Source organism: Anopheles aquasalis, chromosome 3 (genome assembly GCF_943734665.1).
Source record: "Anopheles aquasalis chromosome 3, idAnoAquaMG_Q_19, whole genome shotgun sequence".
Classification (NCBI taxonomy): domain Eukaryota; kingdom Metazoa; phylum Arthropoda; class Insecta; order Diptera; family Culicidae; genus Anopheles; species Anopheles aquasalis.
The window spans coordinates 28,526,596-28,534,095 of record NC_064878.1 but is presented as its reverse complement, the minus strand read 5'-3'; the positions used below and the strand labels follow the sequence as shown (position 1 = coordinate 28,534,095).

General features: G+C 43.9%; 1 protein-coding gene across 6 annotated transcripts in view; it reads right to left on the bottom strand.

The window, feature by feature from the left end:
• LOC126574516 (uncharacterized) overlaps positions 1-6,153 on the bottom strand; it is an 8,328-nt gene extending 2,175 nt beyond the window's left edge. Inside the window, exons 1-3 of one of the 6 annotated variants that reach the window (XM_050234768.1) lie at positions 5,294-6,153; positions 4,967-5,206; positions 1-114 (exon numbers count right to left, since the gene is read on the bottom strand). The exon at positions 1-114 is cut by the window's left edge and continues 643 nt beyond it. The gene's annotated coding sequence lies outside the window, so the exon portion shown is untranslated. Of the gene's footprint in view, positions 115-282; positions 392-437; positions 661-734; positions 958-1,038; positions 1,221-4,966 lie in introns of those variants that run through there. The other 5 variants (XM_050234767.1, XM_050234772.1, XM_050234771.1 and 2 more) reach the window with 5 other exon arrangements.
• Between the last annotated feature and the right edge of the window lie 1,347 nt (positions 6,154-7,500).

The window sequence follows — 7,500 nt, the reverse complement described above, 5'->3', positions numbered from 1 at the left end:
TGTGCGTCGAGTCCACCGGGTGGATTGGATCCCCTTTGCCGAACGGATCGATCAAAACGTCGAGTGCTGCAGCCGCGCCGCGTTTGTGTTGCCGGTTACAGCCCTGTCACTTTTCTGCAAGAGCAAGAGTGTAGAAACAAAAAAAAAGCATGAGACTAGAAATGTCGATACTGTGAGTACAGCGTATCAAGTCACTCAAATTGAATTAGATGTCCCTCGGAGCCCCATTTACGGTGCTGTTGTGGAGTTAAATTAGATTAGTATCGATTACCGCTACCATACCGGAGGGCTCCCAGTGTCCGATAGCTTAGACAGCGAAGAGCAATTGAACCATATTTCAACGAATATTGTCCCCTCAATGTCACAGTGGATGTGCTGTTATGATTTGCGATAAGGCTGCTATTTCTATCAAACTTCAGTCCCCAATCATCTTTCACCTTAAGTTCATTCACAAGATTTTATACAACTACAGTGTAAGTGTAGTGCTAGTGCTTGATAGTTGCGCGTTCCCTTTGCGGTAGAGCAGACCTCGGCGAGTAGTGCTTAGCCGCACTTCACTTCAAGAGCTGGAGAGACAATTGAACTGAACATGTCCGACTGCACGCACTCCGTTCGCTGAACACTGACTGACCGGAAAGCGTGCTTACTTAACTCAGACACAGAGACCCTTGGCCTATGGCAACAAGCAAGCCGGCTATCAGGAAACAAGCTAGAGTGAACCGACATTGACCTACTGCTTTGCGATTTCACCTAGTCCTGTATGTTGATTACGAACGCGGCTAAACGAGCATGAACACCACTGATACGTCGACGCATCACACGAATCACAAATCAGCCGGCAAACGAGCCGCACCGTGTACGTACTGATCGTGACACTAGACTGACTAGCTACTCAGAACATAGACGCGGGAATTATGAGGCGTCGCTTTTCGTTAGTTTCCCTCTGTGGTCTGGCTCTGGCTGTTTGAGCAATATCTCTCCATTTCTTGCAATCGTGTACTCGTGAACGGTGCTTGTTGTTGTTACCAATGTACGCACCGCAGAACACCGCACGAGTCGCGTGGCGGCCACAAAATTGATGGATTGCGATTGCAGCGAAACTTGTGGTGTGGTACAATGTGTGTCAACACTCACTAGCTGGAACAGAAGTAGCACTAGTAGTACCACTGACGACCTTGCTAGGCTGAAGGTTTGTAACTGAAGCAGCCGCGATTTGAACAAAACACATGCTGATGCCACAGCTACACGAATTTAAGGTTTTTATGTTTTCTATATTTTATAACAACCCAGCTACAAGCAACGAACCCTTGCTTCGAGTGAAAGTCAATCGAATTGCTTGACACAATGGCTAGATAAAGGGGGCATTTCGCTGTACACCGACTTGTATCATAAACCCTCGCGGACCAACAAGAACAAGAACCACCCCTCGAACCGAAAGAAAACACTCAATGCCCCGCTCGATGGCGATACAAAGGGTGTATACTTTTCAAGTGTCTCGGTCAAACTAGTGTTCCTTACTAGTTCCGATGATGACTTTGCCACGACACTTCCGTTCTCTCGCGTCCATCTGGGCGTTATCGATGAAAGAGGAGGCGATTCATCAAGTCCGTCAGCGCGGGCTGAATCAAACGATCCATCTCGGTTCCTCTGTCCCCCCGGTTGGTCTATTTTTGTCTATCTATCTTTGTTTTGGTCGCGCTGTTTACTTTGCTTTTTGTGCGTTGTTCTCGATTTGTTGTTCTAGCGGATCAACGAACAACAAAACAATATTTTTTATGCGATTCACTTGCACTTTGTTCTCCCTTCCTTCCTTCCTTTTATGATCCTCCACTCTCTCGACTCAATTAAACAAAATGATTAAGAGGTTTCAAACAACTGATACTGATGGGACTCAGGATGGTTGAATGGTATCGCACTAGTATGATGAAAAGAAGACCCATTACAACTATGTGAATGCTAGCATATGGTGTAGAGACAGCACCAAGTCCAAAGTTGGGGAGAAAGTTAAATGTTCTTCATTAATCATTCATATTACCATTCCTCATTCGATGTGCTGTTAAGTACCGATATTATTGAGCTGTTAGCAGGTGCTACAGGTCGAGCTGTGTACCAGTTTTAGTCCTTTAATGAGACACAATTATTGAAAAGTCCACCCCGGGAACAAGAACGGACCGTTTCAAATCGGACCGCTTTCACTTGAACCACCTGCCATGTGGTTGAGAGCGTGACATTTAAGAACGCATTTTCATACGTGGTCCGTTTCGTAGAAATGCCAACATGCTTTCGGATGGAGTACAAGAATCGGCTAACGAACGACTTTCGACGGTGCATCGCTTATATTCAGTAAATGTCATTTGCTGGCTTGTACCGTTGTGCCAGACAAAACGTACCAGAAACCGTAGCTAGACTGCGACCACGATGTAGTTCGTACCGATACAAGTTTGCTTAGTCAAAGAGGGAATGGCAAGGTAAATCGATAGCTGGTTGTGTTCCGTGCCAGAGCAAATACCATTCCGAGCAGCTGTTGGTGACATGACAACAAACATGGTCAAACATGGGGTGCAAGCTGCACGTCAATAAAACACCACACACACCGAGCATTGTGGTTCATCTTTTCAATTAATTGAGGATTTGGTTCGGGGCGGCTGGCTTGACTCTCGGGAACGCATTAAATCTAATGCACATGCAATTAGATAATAAGGGTCTGGTTTAATGTCAAACCACACGTTGTGCGCTATTACATATCCTGTAGACGTTGGGCGTGTTCACGAATCTTTTTTTTATAAGATGATAATTGAAGCATGTACATTTGTTCAAAAAATATAAAACTTATATTCTTTTGAAGGGATACTTCAGCAGAAATCACAAACAAAGTCTCACAAAAAAACTTTATCTTGAACGATAGATGATGGAGGCGCCTGCAAATCCATCGCGTTATCGCGTTGTACATCGCACTTTATCAATACTTTTTTTTAAAATATATCATGCCCTACTTGCAAAACATAATGTTAACTAAGGGGATGTGTAAAACAACCTTTAAAAGAATTTCTATTGTTTCGCACAAGAACGCAAAACAATATCCGATAAATTGAAAATTCTTTCACGTCATGCTATGAAAAAGTATTAGCAGAAAATGACGGTATCGACGGCTTTGTTGTCCGTATGCGCGTTCCATTCGTTTTATGGGTCAATTCTTTGCTCCACTCAGCCAAAACTATGTTTCACGGTCGGTGGTCCGATGCAATGTTCCGATCAGGGATGAAAAGTTTTAATTTATGACCAAAAAAACAGCAGCGCTAGTCTAGTGCGACTATCTGTGGCAGACACATGCATCAAACCCCCCCCCCCCCCCCACCCCGCCGCATCTCGGAAGCTGTGCCAAATATCCAGATGATACGGGTTATGCTGAGCGTACCGAACAATCTAGCGTTGTTCATTTGACATGGCAACTTTCGTACTGATCTTGGCCAACAAATAGCCAAAGGTTGATAGTCTATTCTAGCACAACGATAGGGGGAAGCTGTCTATGCCGAACGTAACATTGCGACTCAATTGGTCGCCCCAAGGGAGCAGATATGCATTCCGTTTAGAATGAGGTTGCTGGAAAAGACTTGCTCGCATGAATAACGCTTTCAATTAGGGTCAAATTGCTTAGCTTTCTATCAATAGTTGTACATGGATAAATTTTCATTTTTAAAACACATTTAAGCTATCATTCTTCCAAAGCAAGTAACTGGAAAAGGTTACACATGTTTCGTAACATCATTATATTCTGCACAAGCTGTGCAGCGGACTTTCTAGAACCCCAAGAAGGAGTAAATAATTGATAGCGCTTCAAATATATCAAAGTGCTTAATCGGGGCCTTACGTTTCGTCTCTGAGCTTGGAATGGTTGATTGCAGCGTATCTCAGAACCGTGCTACCGTGTTTCTTCCCTGCTTCGCTTTATTGACTTTTGTTTTACTGACCGGTGTAGTAATCATGATTTATTCAGTACCTACATCGTTACCGGAAGTATTTGGGTCGTTTGGTAGCTTTCTTTTGGATTTTTATGGCCACCACGTAACTAGAAAGGTCCGTATGGTTAAGAACGTCTCGTCGAACTTGTCAACGTTGCGCTCGTTCAATCAAGTTCCACGAATAAAGGGACATTCCTGGTAGTAGACTAATGCTCCGCTTACCGTAATGCTAGAGCGTGAAATAGAGAAAAACGAAGCTCGCTATCTATACGTAATCTTTAGCAAAAAAGCGTTCGCAATATTTGGGAATTAATCCTGATAAACATTAAATTTGCGAAACCCTTAAGCCGGATCCATTTTTATATCGTCAGCACCATCGTTAGCCCTCTGTCTTCGGCCCCGTTGATGGGCGTTTTTACAGGCATCGGTTGAGCTGTTCACCGATTGCAAAGAAGGAATGTTTTCTCCACTATGATACGCGAAGCCGCGAGTGTAGAACTGTGGAGTCATGCATAATTTTCTATTTATGTCTCGCCCATCAATACCGACTTACTTCTGCCACGTCGTTTCTCGTTCTTCTTGAGCCTCTGATTCGCGGTGCGAGTGCTCCATCATGCCAGATACTTCGTCCAATAGTGTCGTGGCAGTGAAATCGAATATTGATTCAATGTTTGCGCTTGAATTGCCGGGCATAGCTAAACAAGCTGTCCAATAAAGCATGTCCGCTAGTAACAGTGCCTGTTCCGAACCCAAAATTACCATGTCCGTAAGGGTTTTGTTGCAGTAAAATCCTTTTGTAAATCCTTCTAGTATGCAGTGTGAACAAAAACACTACCTTTGATTGTTGTTCAGGGTTAAGTTGATACTTTTTGACTCCAAAAAAGTAACTTGTTTTTAATTTAATGTATCTAATGTTTGCTTTTCGAATTGTCACCATGATTGTTTGTAGTACTTTCTGCATAATATTAGAATTCTCACCGGTAGATGAAACATAATCCCACACTTACCTGGCGGCTTGTTGCGGTTTTCACCTGGCCTTGCTACAGCGGCACATATTGATTCGCAACCACGAGTGAGTCACGCTGCTCCTCTGTCACCGTGTTTCTGTCTCCGGGATACCACTCGTTGGATAAGCTACAGGCCACCGGCGTTACTGACGCCACGAGCAGTTTGCACTGATTTGCATGAGCGCTAGCGACGACAACGACGACGACGAGGACGAGGGTGTTGTGCTATAATTATGATTACTGCAGCCCTTTCCATTAACCCACATAATTGTGAATTCACGCGGCACTCGACATAACGTCGGAGTGCGGAGCAACATCAAAACGTACACAATCGATTCACCTTGGCGGCGCACAAAGATCCTTCCTCGGCGATGAAGCGACACCGCGCACCATGCACTCACCAACACTCGCATGCACGTCTGCTGTGCTGTGCCGTTGCATTCGGCTGCTTCGGGTGCACCACAGGAAAAACGGGGTAGATTTTCCACCAAACCCCTACTTTCCACACAATTCGCTCAATGTATCCCTGTTGTCATTCCTTCCAAATTAAGCGTTTTCACAGTAACTCGTCTCGTGACGAGCCGAAAAGAATGAATTTTCACAGCAAAAGTAATCTTCTGGAGCTCTTGTCGCTTTAACACGTATTGCAAATCAGTAATACAGCCTCGGCCAAGGCAATGATTTCGTACGGATTTGCTGCACGCAATCTCGCTCACTCATGTGAACCACGCTTATATCCGCGAGTGTCCGGAAGGAATCACGACCCTTCTCGCTTCCCGCTGTTCACCCTTTCACACATCCCATCGTGTCCCTGTGGCTCTGGGAGCTGTGGAGCTGTTGTGCGTACGGTTTATGTGCTCGATATGGTCGAAACTAGAAGCTAACTTCAGGACTGGCCCCCGGGGAAAAAGAAAAGTTGGCCGGACTCGGAAAAGCTGAGGCCGCTAGCTGCCTACAGGCTAGGCACTTACAGCACACAGTCACACACTAAGGACACTGAGGATTGGACCACAACGAATCGCTTTGACACGATGGCGGTTGTTGCCACATGCAAAGTCACCGCCGAGAACCTCAATCAGGACGACACACGGGATATTCGGGCCCCGGGATTAAAGTGTACTTCCGGTGAAACTGGCCAAGTGCGTGCACACCAGCACAGTTGCTGGTTTGTCGCACTTTTCACTTGGTTCTGGTGAAAAACTGAGCTCTGCTACTAGTCCACTAGAATCCACGTTTTGATGGCAGCGGGAGACTGAGAATGAGACCGAGAGCGCGAGAGAGTACATATTTTTGCTTGCGTGCGTTGGTATTGGCGGTACACTGACCGGCATAAATAGAAGGCCACGGAATTGGAAAAGTGTTGCTCATTGAATTTTATATTTTTAAACAAACAACCCTTTTTTTGTGTTCATTTGGTCTTAGACGATGGGCAATATATTTCTTATTTTTAGTTAAAAAACAAATACACACTATATGCACTATACGAGATTGTTTTACATCAAAACATAATCAAACAAAAAATGAAGTCTGCATAAATCACACAAATTGTCGTATGCTAATATCCGTCCAATAAATGCCATTCCCGAGCGAACTGTTCTTTTTAGTATGGCTGAATAGTCCCTTTTATCCTGAATAGACGCTTTTATCTTAGTAGACAAGACTAGATGTACTAACTTGCTTATTCCGTGTACCAGCAAAACAATTACACGCAACAACATAAACTATGAACATTCGTGAACAGTACATTACCAAAATCGAAAAAAATAATTGGAGTGAGAACTGTGGTCTTGTGAATTAAAAATTTGGGTTTTTTTAAATTGAAATTTATCGTATGACACTATATTCCCGAGCGGATGAACAATATTACGACGGACAATAATTATTTTGACATTATTGGAAATTTGATTCATCCCTCCATCAAAAAGATTAAATTTACTACAGAAATTATTTAAAATAATCATTTTTTTTAGTTTAGTATTTTTAGTACACATTTTGTACCTACACTAGCGTCCTCTACAGACGCTCCGTTTAAATTACCGTTATGCCGAGCTTTTGCGCTGGTGAAGCTTTTCACGTGCTGCGCCCTTGACCTTGCAAATAGCTAAGAGCCTCGATCGGGTTTTCTTTTATCAATGAACCCTCTAAAATATTGCTTGGTACAGGGAAACCTTTTAATAGATATGTGTGTACAGTTTAGTCCTGCATATAACGACAATGTGTGATAAAAGATACGCAGTTCTCGATATAATTTGTTGGATTTCATGTCGGAAAAACAACACTACCTACTCCGGCTCAGTGATTGATTCTCTGTGCGCCAAGTACAATGAATCACTTTTCATAGTTTTGGCACCGAAAATGTAACCCAATTAGGCCCCATTCAATTCCCATTCACCGCACTGAAATGGATAAATCACGATCGGCGGATCACTGATTGATCTGGCAGTGGCAGTGGAAGCTACAGCATTTGATGAACCCCACGAGCCGTTCCAAACTGTTCGTAATTTCGGTATTGCACCGATTGAACCGCTGCCGTA